This window comes from Acinonyx jubatus, chromosome E2, assembly GCF_027475565.1.
Source record: "Acinonyx jubatus isolate Ajub_Pintada_27869175 chromosome E2, VMU_Ajub_asm_v1.0, whole genome shotgun sequence".
NCBI classification, from domain to species: domain Eukaryota; kingdom Metazoa; phylum Chordata; class Mammalia; order Carnivora; family Felidae; genus Acinonyx; species Acinonyx jubatus.
The window spans coordinates 46,788,906-46,812,129 of NC_069396.1; the positions used below are offsets into that span (position 1 = coordinate 46,788,906).

Sequence of the window (23,224 nt, forward strand, 5' to 3'; positions counted from 1 at the left end):
ATGCAGGCCGCACCCAAGGTGGTGCAGAAACAGGAAGGAAAGGAGGAGGCAGAAGAGGTGAGCTGCTGCCAGACAGCTGGAGGTGGGCAAAAGCCCCGAAGACAGAGAGAGAGGCTCCTGGCTCTGAAGCTCATCAGTTTGGACAGATGAGCAGACGCTTGTTTATTTCTCACCGATAAGTAGAAATGGGCAGTCCATGTAGAGCCAGAGAAGACCGGGAACTTCCCTGAAACAAAAGGAGTTTTGACAGCTGCTCCATCCTGAGGTTGACTAACCAGAGACAATTGATTACAATTATCATAGCCATTAATCTGGGTCTGATAAGTTCTATAGCCTGTGTTTACTCCAATAACCTGGGTTAATTAGGAGGAGCCCTATTTATATAATCATCAACCAAAATGTTGGGAGGGGGGTTATTAGCCTGGTTAGTGGCCAAACACAGTCTGTAAGAGGTCCTTAGGTCAAGGTCCTGATTTAGTGCCACGGAGACCTGGAAACAGGGTACCTCAGTCCATTTGCCCCATTTCCTGCAGAAGAGATCTGATAGATCCTACTGAATCTTAATGTCCCATTAATGGGCCATTTTCCCTTGTCTCCTAAGGAGTACTGACATCATGCAATGTTACAGAAGACAACTCTTTTTTTTCCCCCTGACATTTTGCAGTCTGAATTGTTTCCAGTGGGTTAAAAGGCATCCCAATGGAGAGTCCTTGGGAACTGAAGAAGATCCCACGCTCCTAGAAAAGTAGAGAGGGTCCATTACCAAGAAAATCACCCTCCCCGCCCCCCGCCAACGACTCCCAGGTGGCATCCCACACAGGATATGTCAGAGGTTTTCCTAGTGTCAAAGCCACCAAGAGATGGCCCTTGAGTGAAATCACTGTAATCACTGCCCTGCCAGCATCCACCCCCCCAACCCCACTGCTTCCCCATCATCCTGGGCTACAAATAGGTGCTGGTGATGCCGGTGGACTTCGTGCCGGTGCTATGAAGGCTGTGAAGAACACGCCATTTTTAACCCATGGAAAACACTAGGAAACTTTTACAAGGGGAAATTACTCAATGTTGTAATTTAAGTAGTTAATAGGGGACATTGATGGAAAACAGTAAAGATAGAAATCCATCATGATCTAAACGACATTCCAGCACATGTAGTTTTTACAGCCTACTTCCCTAGGAAAAAATGGTCCCTGGTTAGATTTTAATTCAATCAGATACTGGTTTCAGCTGCCTTGGGGCCAGAAGCAGCTAGACCAGAGATGTGGAGCAGATCACATTAGACCAATAAGGAGGAATCGTCACATGGGAGTCTTAAGATTGGCAGCTGTCCTGGTGACCTAAGTGGCTGTCCTGTGCCCAAGAAAGACAACTTTGTATAAGGACAGGAAGAAAGAGAGGGCATCAAGTTTCTGGGTCTTGTTTAACATTCTTCTCAGGGTGCTAACTTCCAGCCAAAAGGCAGGCTTTCTCCTCCTCATAGAGCAGCTGCAGGCTAGAGGATTGCAGCCTGAGCAATCGACAAGAAAGTGTTCCAGTAAGACCATACTCCTCAAAAAGCCTCTGAAATGAAAGTAAAGAAAGAGAAGAGGAATTACTTGCCAAGTTTGCACCGAGGCTCGGAGTCCAGATGAGAAGACTCAGGCCGCATGTTCAGGCACCAAAATGATGTGGTTTGCTGTTTTGGGGTTCAAAGCCGACGGCCAAGAAAGAATTCTTGAGATGTTTTTGGTGCAAAAAGGTGGTTTTATTAAAGCACAGGGACAGGACCCGTGGGCAGAAAGAGCTGCACTGAGGTTGTGAGGAACGATGGATTATATACTTCTAAGTTGGGGGTGGGAATGGATAAAGGAAGTTTCCAAGAGGATTTTCTTTTCTAATTTTTAAATCTTTATTTATTTTTAAGAGAAAAAGAGAGAGAGAGAGAGAGAGCATGAGTGGGAGAGGAGCAGAGAGAGAGGGAGACACAGAATCCAAAGCAGGTTCCAGGCTCTGAGCTGTCAGCACAGAGCCGGATGCAGGGCTCGAACTCATTAACTGTGAGATCATGACCTGAGCTGAAGCGGATGCTTAACTGACTGAGCCACCCAGGGACCCCTTAAGAGTATTTTCATATATTAAAGAAACCTACAGGATCCTGGAGGCCTGGCTGATGTCAAGGTAAGGTTGCTTTTTGCCTCTAGCAGCACATTAACATTAAGGCAGTTAGTTGTGAACTCCTTGAGCATTGTCATACTCCACCGGTCTTTGGTCAATGGGCTGCAAGTTGTAAGGAAATTTAATTTTATGTATATTTCTTTTGCTTTTGTTCCCCACATCAAAATGTATCCATCTTTTCTTTCACTGTTTCTACACTTTGCACAATTTTGCCCACTTTAAGGTTATAAAGGAATTCATCAGGTTTTGTTTTAGTTCTAGGATAGTGTCACTTACATTTTTTTTTAACGTTTTATTTATTTTTGAGAGACAGACAGAGCCTGAATGGGGGAGGGTCAGAGACAGAGGGAGACACAGAATCCAAAGCAGGCTCCAGGTTCTGAGCTGTCAGCACAGAGCCTGATGCAGGGCTTGAACTACTGAACCAGGAGATCATAACCTGAGCCAAAGCAGACACCTGACTGACTGGGCCACCCAGGTGCCCCTCACTTTTAACAATTTAGATCTCTTGGCCCTTTTCAAATTTATCCCTATGCATGTTGTGAGGAACAGATCTAATCTGAACTTTTTCCATATAGTTACCCACTTACTCTGGTACCACTTATTTAAAACATCCTTCTTTTCTCCAGTGGTTTGAGATGCAACCTTCACCATATGCTAAATTTCTATATACATTTGGTTCTCTTCCTGAATTTTCTATCCTGTTCCTTTGGTCTATCCATGAGCCAATACTGATGAGGTTTTGGGGTGATGGTGGGGTTCAGAACTGATGGCCAAGAAAGAACTTTTGAAGACATCTTTGGTGCAAAAAGGTGATTTTATTAAAGCACGGGGACAGGACCTGTGAGCAGGAAGAGCTGCACTGCGGTGGTGAAGAGTGGCTGGTTATATACTATGGGGCTGGGGGAGATAAAGTCAAGAGGAAGTTTCTTAAAGGGATTTTCCATATGCTAAGGACTCAGAGCTTACTGGAGGCCTAGCTATTGTCAAGCTAAGGTATTTTTCCCTCTAGCAAAGCATTACCATTAAGACTGTAGGGAGTTCCTGGAGATTAGGCTACTAATAATATTGCCCTTTTCTTGTAATATTACTAAGATGTTTGTGAACTGCTGGAGACTCTTATCAGTTTAACCATTTGTTTTCTGTCCTTTCTTTTATCCTTGGGCAGCCAGGAGTGCCTGAGGAGTGTCACACATATCCCACCTGGGGGGGATGTGTGTGTGCTGGCTTGTGCTTGGCCCTCAGCTTGCCTTATAGTCCCTCATTAACACCACAGTGTTATAATTACAGGAGTTTTATAATATGTTTTAATATCTGGTACAGCCAGTGGTGCTCTCTTTTTTTTTTTTTTTTTTTTCCCAATGTTTATTTATTTTGGGGACAGAGACAGAGCATGAACGGAGGAGGGGCAGAGAGAGAGGGAGACACAGAATCGGAAACAGGCTCCAGGCTCTGAGCCATCAGCCCAGAGCCTGATGCGCGGCTCGAACTCATGGACCGCGAGATCGTGACCTGGCTGAAGTCGGACGCTTAACCGACTGCGCCACCCAGGCGCCCCAAGTGGTGCTCTCTTACCATGGTCTTCTTAGAGTTTTCCTGGATGTTCTTATTTGCTTATTCTTTCAAATAAGTTTTATAACCAACCTTTTTCTAATTCTAGATCAAATGATGGCATTTGGGGGGAAGGTTGCAATACATGTATAAATCAACTTTGAAAGAATTGATATCTTTACTACAGGAGACTTCTGTCCAAAAACATTGTCCTTCCATCTGTTCATGTTTACTTTTGTGTCTTTCAGGAGTATTTATAGTTTTCCTCATAAATTTTACACATTTCTTGTTAAGCTAATGCCTAGATATTTTATTATTATTACTAGTTGTTCTTATGACTAGGGTTTGCCTTTCTGTTCTTTCTTCTAACTGGATACTATTGAAGACTGCTGATTTCTATGTATTAATTTTAATGTCATGCTACTTAACTAAGTTCTATTTGTAGTTGCTTTTCCATTGATTCTTTTATAATCATGTTATCATCAAATAGAGGTTTTTTTCTAATTCTTTTTTTTTTTTTTTTTAGAGAGAGAGAGTGTGTGTGTGAGTGGTGGAGAGGGGCAAAGGGAGAGAGAGAGAATCTCAAGCAGGCTCCATGCTCCATGCAGAGTCCGACACAGGGCTTGATCCCCACGACCCTGGGATCATGACCTGAGCTGAAATCAAGAGTCAGCACAGAGCCTGACATGGGGCTCAAACTCACGAACCGTAAGATCATGATCCGAACTGAAACCAAGAGTTGGACACTCAACCGACTAAGCCACCCAGGTGCCCCTGTTAGTTTCCAATTCTTATGTCTCTAACTGGTGTTAGAGCTCATGGCTCCAACATAAAGTTCAAGAGACTGAAGATGAAGGGCACCCCCATCAGAATACTACTCCTCTCAGTACACTGCTGATTTCAACTTCTTTCCACCTCCTTCCCCATGCTAGCTTCCACCCCACCACTGCTCTGAGTCGATGCCAGCCAAGGCTGCCAATAACCTCCTTGTAATTAAGTCCTGAGGACATTTCCTGCTTTCAGAGAATAAGCACCTCTTTTTAAAATTTTCTCCATTGGCTTTTCTGGTAGCACATACTTATGTACACACACACACACACACACACACACACACACACACACACACACACACCCCGACCTGATCTCCCACCAACCCCTCCGACTGCAACTTTCAAGCTCCTTATCTTCTGTCACCTCTCATTCTCAAGCCTCTTCTTACATTCTACAATCTTCCTAAGCCTTCTCAAACTCTTTCCTGGCTTCAGAAACCACTGACTCCTGCTGACTCCTGCCCCATGATCATTCTAAATGACTTTCTGCTTTTGTTTTATTTCTTATTGTAAACAAGACATCCCTTCCCATCCATGCACATGCACAGTAAGTTACAAATATTCATTTATCATCACATAGTCGTTGAGATAGAAGGATTGAGTCTGCTGGTGCTAAATCACATAAACAACAGTGATAAGGAACATGAAATGGTAACTCTTGATAACTCACATACAAGTTCAGAAGAAAACCGTGACTCTATACCAAGTGAGGATGCTGAAAATCTTAAGAGCAGACACAACTCTCCTGTGGGTTCCAGATGGTGTGTGTCACTGCCTACTTGATACCGACTGAACGTCTCAAAGTCACCTCAGACTCAGTAGATCCGGAACCTCATGGTCTCCCCCCACCTACACTGTCATTCTCTTGTTTTGAATGATTAGCACCAGTTCTACAAGTCAGAGAATAGTTTTCCCAAGAGTACTTTCTTTTTTAAATTAATACACAATAAAATTGACATGTATGGATTTATGTTACCACTACCACAGGATACAGGATAGTTCCATCATCCAAAATCCTCCCTTGTGCCATCCCCTTCAGTCACACCTTCCCTCTCCCCCTAACCCCTGGCAACCACTACTCTGTTCTATGTTCCTGTAGTTTTGCCTTTTTAAAGAATGTCTCTTTACTTTAAAGATTTTATTATATTTAAAAAATGTTTATTTATTTTTAGAGAGAGTGTGAGCAGGGGAGGGGCAGAGAGAGGGGGGAGAGAGAATCCCAATCAGGCTCTGCACTGTCAGCACAGAGCCTGAAGCAGGACTTGATCTCACAAACCAGGAGATCATTACCTGAGTTGAAATCAAGAGTCGGACACTTAACTGACTGAGCCACCGAGATGCCCCAGAATCCAATTCCTTTCTGTTAAGCTGGAGATTAAAAAGATTTGCAAAAACTCAAAACAATATCACTCTTTTCAAAAGATGTGTGTGTGTGTGTGTGTGTGTGTGTGTGTGTGTGCTTATGGTTGTCATTAAGATTGATTAAGCCTACTATATGTAATCCCTCATGGATTACAACTAAAATCTCTGGCCAGAATACATAAAGTAACTACCCAAGGACACTGAAAAGTAATTGAGAGTAGGCAGATTGCAGAGGGAAGTCAAAGTTTGAAAAACAACTGACATAGTGGTAAGGTTTCTATAGGTTTTTTTCCCTCCTGTACCTCCCTACTTTAACCAGAGCATGATCCAAATCCCAGATCTGGGCAGCAGATGCAGACAGAAAAATTCTGAGAAATGCTCTCTTTCTGGTCAGACGACTGGGAAGGGTGACCTATAAACAGAAAGTATGTGGGGGCAAAGTGGAGAGCTAATGGAAATATTAAAAGAAAACAAATTCAAATCCAAAAGAAGGCAGAAAGGAGGAAGGAGAGAACAAACAAAACAATAAAATGATAGACCTAAATCCAATGTATCAATATTACATTACATGTAAATAATCAAAGTATACCGAATAAAAGACAAAGATTCTCATTAAATTTAGACTATATGCCATCTACAAGAAACTCACTGTAAATAAAAAGATGTGGGGGCGCCTGGGTGGCGCAGTCAGTTAAGCGTACGACTTCAGCCAGGTCACGATCTCGCGGTCCGTGAGTTCGAGCCCCGCATCAGGCTCTGGGCTGATGGCTCAGAGCCTGGAGCCTGTTTCCGATTCTGTGTCTCCCTCTCTCTCTGCCCCTCCCCCATTCATGCTCTGTCTCTCTCTGTCCCAAAAATAAATAAAAACGTTGAAAAAAAATTAAAAAAAAAAGATGTGGACAGGTTAAAAGTAAAAGGATGGAAAAAGATATACCACTCAAATACTAATCAAAATAAAGCAAGAGTCACCCTATTCGTATCAGAAAAAAAGTATACTTCACAACAAGAAAAATTACCAGGGTCATTATATAATGATACAAAAATAAATTCAGCAAGAAAGTTTAACAACCCTAAATGTGCTTGCACCTAACAACAGAGCTTCAAAATACATCAAGCAAAAACAGATAGAACTGAAAGAAGTAGACAAATCTATGTTTATAGTTGGCAACTTCAACACCCATCTCTCAGTAATCAATAGTAAAAATAGATAAGAAATCAGCAAAAATAGAAAAGATATAATCAATACTATCAACTAAGCTGACCTAATTGATATTTCCAAAACACTGCACCCAACAATAGCAGAAAACACATTCTTTTCAAGTGCACATAGTGGGCGCCTGGGTGGCTTAGATGATTAAGTGTCCGACTTCGGCCCAGGTCATGATCTTGTGGTCTGTGAGTTTGAGCTCCGTGTCAGGCTTTGCCTGAGCCTGCTTTGGATTCTGTGTCTCCCTTTCTCTCTGCCCCTCTCCCTCTCGTGCTCTGTCTCTGTCTCTGTCCCTTTCTCAAAAATAAAATAAGTATCAAGCGCACATAGAACATTTACTAGGATAGACCATATCCTGGGACACCTGGGTGGCTCAGTCAGTTAAGCATCTGGCTTTTGATTTTGGCTCAGGTCATAATCTCATGGTTCAAGAGATCGAGCCCCAAGATCAAGCCTTACATCAGGCTCTGCACTGACAACACGCTGTCTGCTTGGGATTCTCTCTCTCCCTCTCTGTCTGCCCCTTCCCTGCTCCCACACTCTCTCAAAATAAATAAATACATTTTTAAAAAGATACACTTTATCCTGTGTTAGAAAATGAACACCTTAACAAATTTTTAAAAATTGAAATCATACAAAATATGCATATACAAGTTATGTCCTCTGGCCACAATGGAATTAAAGTAGAAATCAATAATAGAAAGATAGCTGGAATATTCCCAAATATTTGGAAATTAATCACACACTTCTAAATAATCCATGAGTCAAAGAAGTAGTGTTAAGAGGAAATAGAAAATAAAAAATATTTTTTAATGTTAATTTATTTTTGAGAGAGAGACAGAGAACAAGCGGGGATGGGGGGCAAAGAAAGAGACACCCACACAGAATCCAAAGCAGGGTCCAATCTCTGAGCTGTCAGCACAGAGCCTGATGCAGAGTTCGAATTCATGAATGGCAAAATCATGACCTGAGCTGAAGTCAGATGCTCAACCAATTGAGCCACCCAGGCACCCTGAAAAAAAAACCTTTTAATTGAATCTAAAAATATCAAAATTTGTGGGAGCAATTAAAGCAGTTTTGAGAGATAAATTTATTGCAGTAAACACATACATTACAAAAGAAGCTCTCAAATCTAACTCTCTATCTTAAGATCCTAGAAAAAGAAGAGCAAATGAAACCCAGAGCACTGAAGGAAAAAATAGCAAAGAACAGAAATCAATAAAATTGAAAAACTTGGAAAAATCAATAAAATTGAAAAAAATCAATGAAACGAAAAGCGATCTCTGATAGATCAATAGAGTTGATAAACTTATAACCAGACTGACCAAGAGAAAAAGAGAGTAAACAAAATCACCTATCTTGTGAATGAAAGAGGACTATCACTACAGAACCAACATGAATTAAAAGGTAATTAGGTAATACTACAAAAGATTCAATGCCCATATTTGACAACTTCCATGAAATGTATCAATTCCTTGAAATATACCAACTACCCAAATTCACCAAAGATGAAAAAGATAACCTGAGAGGTTCTATAACTATTAAAGAAATTGAATTTATAGCTAAATATCTGCCAAAAAAATAAATCTCCAGGCCAATGGTTTTACTGGAGAATTCCATCAAATATTCACACATTTATTCCATCAAATAAAATAACATGGATTCTGAAAAATCTCATCCAGAAAATAGGAGAGGAAGGAACACATTCCAACTAATTTTGAGACAATATTACCTTGATACCAGAGACCAGGTAAAGACATTACAAGAAAACTATAAATCAATATTCCCTAGAACACAGATACAAAAATCCTTAACAAAATATTAGTAAATTAAATCCATCAATACATAAAAATTATAGTATATAAAAAGGCCAACTGGAGTTTATTCTGGGAATACAAGATTCATTCAACATTCAAAAAGCAATCAATGAAATTCATCATATTAACAAACTAAAGAATAAACTCTGGTCATCTCAATAGGTAAAGAAAAAACATTCAACAAAATTGACTTTTAAGTCAGTAAACAAGGAATAGAAAGAAACTTCCTTAACCTGTCAAAGGGCATTTAGAAAGATAGATGATGTTAAAAGTTTGAATAGTTTCTATTTAAAATTGGGAGCAAGAGAAGAATGTTTGCTTTCAACACTCCTATTCAATATTGTACTGAGTCCGGGCTATTGCAAGCTGTCAAGAAAAAAAATAAAAGGCATACAGATTGAAAAGGGAAAAATAGGGGCTCCAGGTTGGCTTAGCTAATTAAGCATCTGACTCTTTATTTTGGCTCAGGTCATGATCTCATGGTTTGTGGGTTCGAGCCCCACATCGGGCTCTGCACTGACAGCATGGAGCCTGCTTGGGATTCTGTTTCCCTCTCTCTCTGCCCCTCCTGCATATTCTCTCTCTCCATCTCTCTCTCTCCCTCTCTCTCTCTCTCTCTCAAAAATAAATAAAAATTTTTAAAAAGATAATAAAAATATGAACTATATAGGGATAAATCTGAAGAAGGGTGTGCAGTATCTGTACACTACAAACTTAAAAAAACATTCTGGAAGACATTAAGGAATACCTAAATAAATGGAGAAATATACGGGGTTCGTAGATTGGAAAATTTAGTGCAGAGATGTCAATTTCCTCCAGATGAGTCTGTGGATCCAAGATATTGTCACATATAATTTTTATAAAAATCGAAAAGCTGATTCCAAAATTCTTATAGAAATGCTAAGTACCTAGAATAGTCAAAATAACTTTGAAAAAGAAGGATAGAGTTGGAAGACTTCTACTACCAAATTTCAAGATTTGTAAACCTACAGTAATTAAGACGATGTAGTATTGGTGTCAAGATAGAAAAATAGATCAGGAGAACAGTCTACAAGTAGATCCACACCTGCACAGTCAACTGAATTTTGACTAAGTTGCAAGACAATTCAGTGGGAAAAGATCATATTTTCAACAAATGGTGCCAGAACAACAGAGTATCCATAGGCAAAAAGAGGAACTTTGAGCACTGCTTTGTACCACATACCAAAAAAAACAAAACCAAAACCAAAACAAAACAAAACACACACACACACACACACACACACAACCCCACAACCTCAAAATGAATTATAGATCTACATGTAAAACATGATATTACAAAACTTTTCGAAGAAAATCTTTGTGAATTTCCATTAGGCAAGGATTCTTTTAGATAACAACACTGACAAATGATCCGTTTTTAAAAAATTGATAAAACTGGACTTAAAATCAAGAATTGCTGCTCTTCAGACATTATTAAGAGGATGAAAAGGGAAGCCGCACACTGGGAAGGTATTTGTAAATAACATCTCTGATAAAGGACTTGTGTAAGTCTTACGGACTGAATATGTTCCCCCCCCCCCCAATTTGTAGTTGATGCCCTAACTCTCAATGTTACTATATCTTGAGATAGGTCCTGTGAGGAGGTGATAAAGGTTTAATGAGGCCCTAAGCATGGAGTCCTAGTCCTATAGAGATGGTACCCTTATTAGAAGAGGAAGACATTCCACAGCTCTCTTCCTGCATTATGTGAGGCCACAGTAAAAAGGCAGCCATCTGAGTACCTGGGTGGCTCAGGTGGTTGAGGGCCCAACTCTTGATTTTGGCTCACGTCATGATCCCAGGGTCATGGGATTAAGCCTCATATTGGGCTCTGTGCTTAGCATGGAGCCTGCTTAAGAGTCTCTCTCTCTCTCTCTCTCTCTCTCTCTCTCTCTCTCTCTCTCTCTCTGTCTCTCTCTCTTGGCACTTGGGTGGCTCAGTCAGTTAGGCGTCTGACTCCTGACTTTGTTATGGAGGTCATGATCTCGTGGTTCATGAGTTCAAGCCCTGTGTTGGGCTCTGTGCTGACTACTCAGAGCCTGCTTGGGATTCTCTTTCTCCCCCTCTGCCCTTACCCTGGTTGCATTCTCTCTCTCAAAATACATAAATAAATAAATACATAAATATATATATATACATATATAAATTTTTTTAAACATTTATTCATTTTTGAGAGACAGAGACAGAGCGTGAATGAGGAAGGGGCAGAGAGAGAGGGAGACACAGAATCCAAAGCAGGCTCCAGGCTCCCAGCTGTCAACACAGAACCCAACGTGGGGCTCAAACCCACAGACCACGAGACCAAGACCTGAGCCGAAGTTGGACGCGTAACCAACTAAGCCACCCAGGTGTCCCTAAATATATTTTTTTAAAAAAGATTCTTTCTCTCTCTCCCTCTGCTCCTCTCCCCAACTCATGTGTGCTCTCTCTCTCCCTCTCAAAAAAAGGCAGCCATATATAAGATCTATAAGCTAGTAATAGAGCCCTCACCAAGACCCAAAACAGCTAGCACGTTGATCTTGAACTTCCCAGCCTCCAGAACTGTGAGAAATAAATTGCTTCTGTTTGAACTACTCAGTCCATGATTTTGCCCAACCCAAGTCAGACACCAAAATAAATAAAGAACTGTCGAAACTCCATTAACGAGAAAAAGCAACACAATTAAAAATGGGCACAATATTTAAACAGACACCCCACCCAAGGAAATAAACGGATAGTAAATAAGCACATGAAAAAAGGCTCGGTACTATTAGTCATTAGGTAAATTCAGGTGAAAATCACTTCTACTAGAATGTCTAAAATTGAGGAGCACCTGGGTGGCTCAGTCAGTTGAGCATGAGACTCGTGATTTCAGCTCAGGTCATTATCTCACGGTTGTGAGACAGAGCCCTAAATCAGGCTCTGCACTGGGTGTGGAACCAGCTTAAGAGTCTCGCTTTCCCTTTCCTTCTGCCTCTCTCCTGCTCACCCTCTCTTTCTCAGAATAAAAACAAACCAGTTTTAATAAAATGTCTAAAATTGAAAGACTGATTTGAAAGTCAGGGGGTATTTGGCGAGGATGTGGAACAATTAGGATTCTCATGCTGCTGATGGGAATGTACTATGGTACCACCATGCCGGGAGGGAGTGTGGCGGCTTTTTAAAAAGTTAAACTTACACCTACCATAGGACCCGGCCATTCCACTGCTAGGTATTTATCCAAGAGAAATAAAAGCACGTGCCCAACTTGTACATGAATGTTCATAGCAACTATACTTGTCATCGCCGAAGACTATTAATCAGTAGAGTGCCCTCGGCAATGCAAGAGAACGAGCTGTGATACACACAATACCATGCATAAATCTGAGAATACTTAGGCTGAATGAAAGAGTATATACTGTAAGATCCCATTTACATAAAATTCTAAAAACTGCAAATGAATTAGAGTTTCCAGGGATAGAGGCACGGAGAGCCTGAAGGAAGAGTACAAAAGGACCCAAAATGATGTTGGAGGGCAACACACGGGTTCATTATCTTGATTCTAATGATGGTTTCTTGTGTGCATACATATACTGAAACTCACCAAATTGTATACTTTAAATATGTGCAATTTATTATATATTAATTATCCCTGTTTTTAGAAAGATACTATTTTATTTTATTTTTAATGTTTATTTTTGAGAGAGAGAGAGAGAGAGACCAAGCAGGGGAGGAGCAGAGAGAGAGGGAGACACAGAATCTGAAGCAGGATCCAGGCTCTGAGCTGTCAGCATAGAGCCCGACGTGGGGCTCAAACCCACGAACTGTGAGATCATGACCTGAGCCAAAGTTGGACACCCAAATGGCTGAGCCACTGAGATGCCCCTAGGAAGATACTATTTTAAATAGCTTGAAAAAAAATGATATAGATACGGGCATACCTGGTTTTATTGCATCCTCTTTATTGTGCTTCACAAATATTGTGTTTTTTACAAATTGAAGGTTTTGGACGACCCTGCACTGAACAAATCCATTATCGGCACCATTTTTCCAAAGCATTTGCTCACTTTGTGTTTCTGTGTCACATTTTGGTAAAGCTTGCAATATTTAAAATGTTTTCAGGGGCGCCTGGGTGGCGCAGTCGGTTAAGCGTCTGACTTCAGCCAGGTCACGATCTCGCGGTCCGTGAGTTCGAGCCCCGCGTCGGGCTCTGGGCTGATGGCTCAGAGCCTGGAGCCTGTTTCCGATTCTGTGTCTCCCTCTCTCTCTGCCCCTCCCCCGTTCATGCTCTGTCTCTCTCTGTCCCAAAAATAAATAAACGTTGAAAAAAAATAAAAAAAAAATAAAATGTTTTCATTATCATATCTGTTTCGGTGGTCTCAGATCAGGTCCTTTGATGTTACTATTATAATTGTTTGGGGTCACCGTGAACCCTGCCCACATAAGACAGAGACCTTAATTGATAGATGTGTATGGTCTGACTGCTCCACTGACCAGCTGATCCCCTGTCTGTCTCCTCTCCCCAGGCCTCCCTATTCCCTGACACAATATAGAAATTAAGCCAATTAATAACCCGACAGTGGCTTCTAAGAGTTCAAGTGAAAGGGAGAATCTCATGTCTCTCCCTTTAAATCAAAAGCTGGAAATAATCAAGCTCAGTGAGGAAGGCATGTCAAAGCCAACATAGGGAGAAAACTCAGTTTCTTGTGCCAAAGAATTATCCAAGCTGTAATTGCAGAGGAAAAAGTCCTTGAGAAAAATGAAAAGTGCTACTCCAGTGAACATATGACTGGTACGAAAGCAAAACAGCCTTGTTGCTGATATGCAGAAAGTTTTAGTGGTCTGGAGAGAAGATCAAACCAGCTACAGAATTCCCTTAAGCCAAAGTCCAATCCAGAGAAAGGCCCTAACTCTCTTCAGATTGATGAAGGTTGAGAGAGGGCAGGAAGCACAGAAGAGTTTGAAGCTAGCAGAGGTTGGTTCATGAGATTTAAGGAAAGGACCCATCTCCATAGTATAAAAACGCAAGGTGAATCTGCAAATGCTGCTATAAAACCTGTGGTAAGTTATCCAGATCTAGTTAAAATAATCACCATGAAGGTGGCCGTCATAAACAAATTTTCAATGTCGACAAAACAGCCTTATATTGGAAGAAGATGCCATCCGAGACTTTCACGGGTAGAGAGGAAAAGTCAATGCCTGACTTCAAAGGACAGGCTGACTCTCTTGTTAGGAGTAATGCAGCTGGTGACTTTAAGTTGAAGCTAGCGCTCACTGACCATTCTGAAAATGCTTTGGCCTTTAAGAAACTAGTTAAGACAAGTTAAGAAACTAGTCTGCCTGTAAAAAAGCCTGAATGACAGCACATCTGTTTACAACATGGTTTACTGAATATTATAATTTTTTAAATGTTTATTTATTTTTGAGAGAGAGAGAGAGAGAGAGAGAGAGAGACAGACAGACAGACAGACAGAGGGACACATAGAATCTGAAACAGGCTCCAAGCTCCGAGCTGTCAGCACAGAGCCTGACGCGGGGCTCGAACTTACGAACCATGAGATCATGACCTGGACTGAAGTCGGACGCTTAACCAACTGAACCACCCGGGCACCGCAGTTTACTGAATATCTTAAGCCCACTGTTGAGACCTACTGCTCAGAAAAAAAGATTCCTTTCAGAATATTACTGCTCACTGACAGTGCACCTGGTCACCCAATAGCTCTGATGGAGATGGACAAGGAGATTCATGCTGTTTTCACGCCTGCTGACACAACGTCCATTCTGCAGCCCACAGATCGAGGAGTCATTTCAACTCTCAAGCCTTAATACTTAAGAAATGCATTTCACAAGGTGACATCTGCCATCCATAATGATGCCTCTGACGGATCTGAGTAAAGCAAACTGGAAACTTTCTGGAAAGGATTCACCATGCTAGATGCCATCAACAACATTTGTGATTTCTGGGAAGAAGCCAAAATATTTAAATGAACAGGAGTTTGAAGACATTGATTCCAACCCTCATGGATGAATTTGAGAGATCCAAGACTTCGGTGGAGGAAGTCACTGCGGATGTGGTGGAAACAGCAAGAGAACTCGGATTAGAAGGGGAGCCTGGTGATGGGACTGAATTGCTGCGATCTCATGATGAAACTTTAATGGATGAGCAGCGACTTCTTATGATGAAGAAAGGAAGAGGTTTCTCGGGATGGAGTCTACTCCAGGTGAAGATGCTGTGAAGATTTTTGAAATGAAAACAAAGGATTTAGAATGCTACATAGACTTGGTTGATAAAGCAGTAACAGGCTTTGAGAAGATTCTTTTTTATTTATTTATTTTTTTTTATTTTTAAAATTTACATCCAAGTTAGTTAGCATATAGTGCAACAACGATTTCAGGAGTAGATTCTTTAGTGCCCCTTACCCATTTAGCCCATCCCCCCTCCCACAACCCCTCCAGGAACCCTCTGTTTGTTCTCCATATTTAAGAGTCTCTTATGTTTTGTTCCCCTCCCTGTTTTTGTATTATTTTTGCTTGCCTTCCCTTGTGTTCATCTGTTCTGTGTCTTAAAGTCCTCATATGAGCGACATCATATGATATTTGTCTTTCTCTGACTAATTTCACTTAGCATAATACCCTCCAGTTCCATCCACGTAGCTACAAACAGCAAGATTTAATTCTTTTTTATTGCCGTGTAATACTCCATGGTATATATACCACATCTTTTTTTTAATTTAAAATTTTTAGTGTTTATTTATTTTTGAGACAGAGAGAGACAGAGCATGAGCAGGGAAGGGGCAGAGACAGAGACACACACAGAATCCGAAGCAGGCTCCAGGCTCTTAGCTGTCAGCACAGAGCCTGATGAGGGGCTTGAACTCATGAACCTGTGAGATCAAGACCTGAGCTGAAGTCGGACACTTAACCGACTGAGCCACTCAGATACCCCTACCACATCTTTATCCATTCATCCATCAATGGACATTTGGGCTCTTTCCATACTTTGGCTATTGTCGATAGTGCTGCTATAAACATTGGGGTGCATGTGCCCCTTCGAAACAGCATACCTGTATCCCTTGGATAAATACCTAGTCGTGCAATTGCTGGGTCATAGGGTAGTTCTATTTTTAATTTTTTGAGGAACCTCCATACTGTTTTCCGGAGTGGCTGCACCAGCTTCATTCCCACTAACAATGCAAAATAGATCCTCTTTCTCTGCATCCTCGCCAACATCTGTTGTTTCCTGAGTTGTTAATTTGAGTCATTCTGACAGATGTAGGGTGGTATCTCATTTGTGGTTTTGATCTGTATTTCCCTGATGATGAGTGATGTGGAGCATTTTTTCATGTGTCAGTTGACCATCTGGATGTCTTCTTTGGAGAAGTGTCTATTCATATCTTTTGCCCATTTCTTCACTGGATTATTTGTGTTTTGGGTGTTGAGTTTGATAAGTTCTTTATAGATTTTGTATACTAACCTTGTATCTGATACATCCTTTGCAAATATCTTCTCCCATTCTGTCGGTTGCCTTTTAGTTTTGCTGACTGTTTCCTTCGCTTTGCAGAAACTTTTTATTTTGATGAGGTCCCAATAGTTCATTTTTGCTTTTGTTTCCCTTACCTCTGGAGACATGTTGAGCAACAAGTTGCTGCAGCCAAGATCAAAGAGGTTTTTGCCTGCTTCTCCTCGAGGGTTTTGATGGCTTCCTGTCTTACATTGAGGTCTTTCATCCATTTTGAGTTTCTTTTTGTGTCTGGTGTAAGAAAGTGGTCCAGGTTCATTCTTCTGCATGTCGCTGTCCAGTTTTCCCAGCACCATTTGCTGAAGAGACTGTGTTTTTTCCATTGGATATTCTTTCCTGCTTTGTCAAAGAAGTTTGCGGGTCCATTTCTGGGTTCTCTATGCTGTCCTATTGATCTGAGTGTCTGTTTTTGTGCCACTACCACACTGTCTTGGTGATTACAAGAAGCCTGTCTTTTCTAAAAAGCAGTTCTCCTGTGGGTAAAATGCTATGAAACATCACTGCATGCTACACAGTAATCATTCATGAAAGGAAGACTCAATCAATGTAGCTAACTTCACTGTGGTCTGGGTTTTCAAAATTGCCACAGCCACCCCAGCCTTCAGCAACCGCCACCCTGCTCAGTCAGCAGCCCTCGACATCGAGGCGAGACCCTCCACCAGCAAAAAGATTGTGATCCACTGAAAGCTCAGTTAACGTTTTTCAGCAAGAAAGTATTTTTGAATTATGGTATGCACATTTTTAAGACATACTACTATTGCACATGCAATGAACTACAGTATAGTCTACACATAATTTTTTTAAGCCTGGACATTTTAAAGTTTATTTATTTATTTATTTTGAGAGGGCGAGAGAGAGAGAGAGAGAGAGAGAGGGAGAATCCCAAGCAGGCTCCACACCATCAGTGCAGAGCCCAATGCAGGGATCAAACTCATGAACCATGAGATCATGACCTGAGCCAAAGTTGGATACTTAACCAACTGAGCCACACAGGTACCCCTGTAAACATAACTTTTATATGCACTGGGGAACCAAAAATTTAATTTGATTCACATTATTGCAATATTTGCTTTATTGCAATGGTCTGGAACCAAACTTGCAATATCTCCAATGTATACCTGTATAAATCTACCACAGCAGAATCTGTATGCTATGTGGAGACATACTATATTCATGGATGGGAATGGTGTGGTTAACATGCCAGTTCTCACCAAATCAGTCTATAAATTTAATGCAATCCAAATAAAAATCCCAGTAGTAGTTTTAGAAAAATACATATATATGGCAAGATATATGTGTAATATGTATCTGTATACAGACACACAAATAAGAATGCATATATAGAGAAAAAGACAATGATAAGGCATATGTGTTAAATGGTAACATTTGGGGAATCTGGGCAAAGACTATGTACTATTCTTATAAATCTTCTGGAACTGAAATTTCAAAATAAAAAGATTTTTTAAAAGGGTTTATATTTTATCACTTTGTCATCTATGTTTTTCTTTTAGGTATTATATATTCTGTGAACATATGGTGTATTAAATATTCTACACCACCTTTTTTAAGTTTATTTATTTTGAGAGAGAGAGAGAAAGAGCAGGGGAGGGGCAGAGAGAGGGAGAGACAGAATCCCAAGCAGGCTCCGTGCCATCAACAAGTAACCTGACACAGGCTCAAACTCACAAACCCTGAGATACTGACCTAAGCTGAGGTCAAGAGTCAGATGCTTAACCAACTGAGCCACCCAGGGCCCCCTCTATACCACTTTTAAAAACTGTGTCATACTCCATAATAGATAGATGTTAAATTTTTTTTAACATTTATTCATTTTTGAGAGACAGAGAGAGACAGAGTGTGAGTGGGGGAAGGGCAGAGAGAGAGAGGGAGACACAGAATCTGAAGCTGACAGCACAGAGCCCAGTGTGGGGCTCAAACTCACGAACCGAGAGATCATGATCTGAGCCAAAGTCGGATGTTCAACTGACTGAGCCACCCAGATGCTCCAAAATTTAAAAAGATCATTCAGTTTATTTAACAAATCAGCTATTGTTAGATATCTACATTTGCTTTTCCCTGAAAATTGTTTTTAATTTTTAATGTTTACTCATTTTTGAGAGAGACAGGGTGCAAGCTGGGAGGGGCAGAGAGAGAGGCAGACACCGAATCTGAAGCAGGCTCCAGGCTCCGAGCTGTCAGCACAGTCCCCGATGCAGGGCTCAAGCTCACAAACTGTGAGACCATGACCTGAGCAGAAGTCAGATGCTTAACTGACTGAACCACCTAGGCGCCCCTGCTTTTCCCTGAATATAATCCTTATTCATCCTTGACCTCGTATTTTTTCTGCCTTCTGATTGTTTCAGACCCCTCCCTCCACTTCCACCCTGGGACTGAGTAAAGCCCTTGATTCCTGGGCCTTTGATGGCCATACTGGGGACAAGATGAGCCTAGACCAGGGGTCATCTATCCATTGTATGAAGCCCAGAGATGGTTTTGTTTGGCCTATATGGTGGTTTTTTTTTTAAGTTTTAAAAAATGTTAATTTATTTATTCTGAGAGAGAGAGAGAGAGAGAGAGAGAGAGAGAAAACACAAGCAGGGGAGGAGCAGAGAGACAGGGAGAGAGAGAAGCTTGATGCAGGGCTCAATCTTATGAATCATGAGACATGACCTGAACCGAAATCAGGAGTCCATCGCTCAGCCGACTGAACACCCAGGCACCCCTGCATGGTGTTTCTAAGTGTTTGAATTTATCATCAACATTCAAAAATTAGAAGATTTCACTTGAAAATCTGGATTCTTGGGGCACCTGAGTGACTCAGGAGCATCTGAGTTTGGCTCAGGTCATGATCTCACAGTTCGTGGGTTCAAGCCCCGCATCCGGCTCTGTGCTGACAGCTCAGAGCCTGGAGCCTGCTTTGGATTCTGCGTCTCCCTCTCTCTCTGTCCCTCCCCTGCTCACACCCTGTGTCTCTTGCGCGCACTCAAAAATAAATAAACATTAAAAAAATTTTTTTAATTAAAAAAAGAAAAGAAAATCTGGATTCTTGACTTCTCTCGAAACATCAGATCTGGTAACAATGGGCCCACATTTTGGCATGGCTATCATGGCTGGAGTTCGGCCACTCTCTGTCGATGAGGAATAGGTTCTCTGCCAGTCCAGCTGTCTTTACCTTCTGGTCTGCTGGCTCCTGTATGCACCCAGCCACATGCTGAGCTCTAAAACCCAGATCTGGAAACACCCTCACGGAACACAAGAGCTGCTCAGGACTTCTGTTAGAAGGCAGTGTAGTCTAGAGGAAGAAAGCCCTTGGCTTCAACCAGGAGGGAGAAATTTCAGTCAGCTGGGCTGATCCTGGCTCCAGTTTGCCCATTGTTAAACGATCTAGATGCGTGGTTCTTAACTAGAAGATAGGGGGAGGGAAGGATCATAACATTAAAATAAGGTAAAGGTGCATCTAGCTTGAAAAAAATTCCCTAAATGATTCAGTGTCCTCCTGCTTGAGAATGACTAGCTCACTTGTTGAAGGTCATCTGCAAATCCAAATGATAACTATCACGGGAGGGTAAAAGCCCAGGTCCTGGATTTGAATACCAGCTCTACCATTTACTTCCTGCATGATCTTGGCCAACAAGTGGCTTCACCTCTCTGAGCCTGGTAACTTATGTTGGACCTGAGAGAGTAGGAAGTAAGACAACTGTTCCCATTTCAAATCCCACATAACTATGAGATTTAAATCAGATCATGTGTATAAAACACTTGAACTTCCCTGGCAGAAGGTAAAATGTTGGTTACTTCTACTACCTGCTTTGGAAGGCTGTTGTGAGGATTGAATGAGATAATACGGTAAAGTGCTTAGCAAAGAGCCAGGCACACAGTCAGCGTTTAGGAAATGGTTACTTACAATTATTATCCATAAAAATGCCAAAGGGATTCATTGATTTATCATTGCCAAAGACGGCAGAGAGATTTCAGAGATGGGTTGACAGGGAATAAAAGCAAGGCTCTCACATAGTTTGAGTCTGAAATCTGGAAACTAGGAGATAGGGAACAGGAGGCAAGGAAGGAGATGATGAATCCTGTTTTAGGTGATGGATTCCAAGACTCAAGTAGAAATTGGGATGACTTTCGGGGGAGGCAGAGGTAAGGAAGACAGAACTCTGAACTGTCAATGCAGAGAAAAAAAAGGAGGATTTGTTGTCCTCATTGTTTTCCTTTTTTGTGTGGAAATAAAAGTGCTGGGGGGGGGCATCTGGGTGGCTCAATCATTTTGTGGTAGGGTCCCCTCCCTAAAAGAGAAACAAAACAAAACAAAACTCAAGGCAACTTGGCTACGCCACATGACAACATTCCTCATGACCTTGTAACATGAGACCACTTAATCAGACTGCATGTTTGTGTGTTACCATAAATGGGGAACAAACAGAAAACGTATAAAAAAACTATGCCATGTGGCGTTCGGGGCTGAGTTCTTTGGGTACAAACCCAACTGAATAGTGCCAACAGTTGCTTCCTGGAAAGAAAAGCCTCAGTGTCACAACTCTGTGCAAGAATCCTGCTACTAGTTGAGCATCTGACTCTTGGTTTTGGCTCAGGTCATGATCTTACGGTTTGTACCATTGAGCTCCCACATAGGGCTCTGCACTGACAGTGTGGAGTCTGCTTGGGATTCCCCCTCTCCCTCTGCCCCTCCCCATATGCCCAGATGTGCTCTCTCTCTCTCTCTCAAAATAAATAAGAAAAAAAAAGTACTGGGGTCTTAAACAAGGAAGGCAGGGACCAGATCTGATTGATTTCTAATTCCCCTAGCATAGGGCTGGCATTGATCAGGAGCCACAAATTCTCTTTGTGACTTAGCAGGCGTGACTTTCCCTTGTCTGAGCCTCAGTTTCCTCACCCATAAAATGAGGAAGAGCAAACCTACCTCTGAGGGTATTGTAAGGATTCAGAGTTTGGAACTTGCCCAGTTGAAAGGAAATGCACAAATGGTGCCTGGTGTGACAACCCACAATATACTGATCAGAATGGAAAAAAAAATTCAGAGAGACAATATCAAGTGTGTGCACAAGGGATGTGAGTGTAAGTTATTGTAGCTTGACAGTGTTGACTAAAGCCAACCTCACACTTGCCCTTTGACCAGTGATTCCACTCCTTAGCATATTCCCGTAAGTTTATCGAAGAAATGTACGAGAATAGTGGTAGCACCAGGATAACCCCAGGCTGGAAAATATCCAGTTTTAGGCATATCCACAGGGACCGAAAGCATACAGAAGTGAAAATGAAAGAACTATTCCTATGTGCAATATGAATGTCACAAACATGATGTTAAGTAAAAAGCCAAATACACAGTACACACTGTGGGGGTTGAGACGGACAGAAGTAATCCGCACTGTTAGAACTCAGGTAAAGGATAACTTTAAGAAGGGATAGGATGGCAGAAAGAGAGCATGTCGGGGGCTCTTGGGGGTGGCTACTGTTTGGCCTCTTGATCTGAGTACTGGTTATAGGTGTGTTCACTTAGTGGAAAGTCATTGAACTGCACAGTAATGATCTGTACACTTCGCTGTATTTATATTTCAATAAAACTATTTACTTAACAAACACTGTGTGAGTGTATCCCCACTGGCCAGTGTGTATCCCCTGTCTGAGGACAGACAGATCTGAGGACTCTTGTTACCGGCAAGCAGCTTCATAGCTCTGAGCCTATTTCCTTCTCTGTAAAAGGGAACATAATGCCTGCTCAGATTCAACGAGTTGAGGCACCCAGGACTTAGGCACAGGGCCTGGCACAGGTCTGCAAGTCTCCCACCGGACTCAACTCCCGCACTGCTCCCTCATCTTCTCCAGCCCAGGTGCCTGCGTCGTTTCTACCTGATTCGCTAAGGGTAATGCGGGCTTGGGGCTCCTCACCTCGCATGGGAGTAAAAAGAAACAAAGGCCAGACTTTGCGGAGGGTCGCAGTCTCCAAGCAGAATTCCTGAGGCTCACAGATAGTAACATTCCTCCAGCTCTCAAAAGGACTTCCTTTACCAAAGTTGTGTTACAATTCTGCTCGTTAGTGTCACTTTCCCTGATAGCTTTAAACACTCCCCAAGATCTATGTGCAATTAGATCCTGAGCATATGGCCCACTGATACACAACTGAAGGGCCTCAAGACTGATGTTTTACTAGAGGGTAGTAAATAGCCTTATCTTAGCAGCAGCTAGCGCCCTGAACGCTTTACTTCCAAATTCCTTACTGACTTACTCTATCCTTAGCACCACCATCCCGCCCCAAACTATAAAGTATTTAATCAGTCATTTCTCACAAACACAAGTGCAGCTCTTCCCGTACGGGTCCTGGCCCTGTGCTTTAAATAAAGCACCCTTCCCACTGAAAACGTCTCAAGAATTCTTTCTCCACCATTTGCTCCCAGCCCACATCACATCAACTCCCAGGGTGGATCCCAGTGAGGAATCACTCTGGGGGTCGGGGGGGGGGGGTGTGGAATCCTCTGGCGCAGCTCACGTTGAGACACCTAAAGGAACCCCTCTGGGGAACGCCGCCCTAAACATCTCCAGCCCCTTCACTAATGAGATCGAGGAGACGGATTTGCGAGTTCCTTGATTGATAAAGCAATGAAGCAGCGCCGCCTACTGCCGAGAAAACCCCAGCACAGATGCCGCCCGAAATGGTGCCACCACGCGCTACTACGCACGCGCACCGCTCCAAACCCCTGTCCCGAGAGCGCGCTGTGCAAGCCTCGGGGGCGGAGCTCAGGACGAAATCTTCCCTTCCCTCCCTCCTTTGCGGCCTATCCAGCCC

General features: G+C 42.0%; 1 pseudogene; it reads left to right on the forward strand.

Annotated features, from left to right (window-relative positions):
- On the forward strand, positions 1–15,219 carry LOC128313171 (tigger transposable element-derived protein 1-like; annotated as a pseudogene).
- The last annotated feature ends 8,005 nt before the right edge of the window (positions 15,220–23,224 follow it).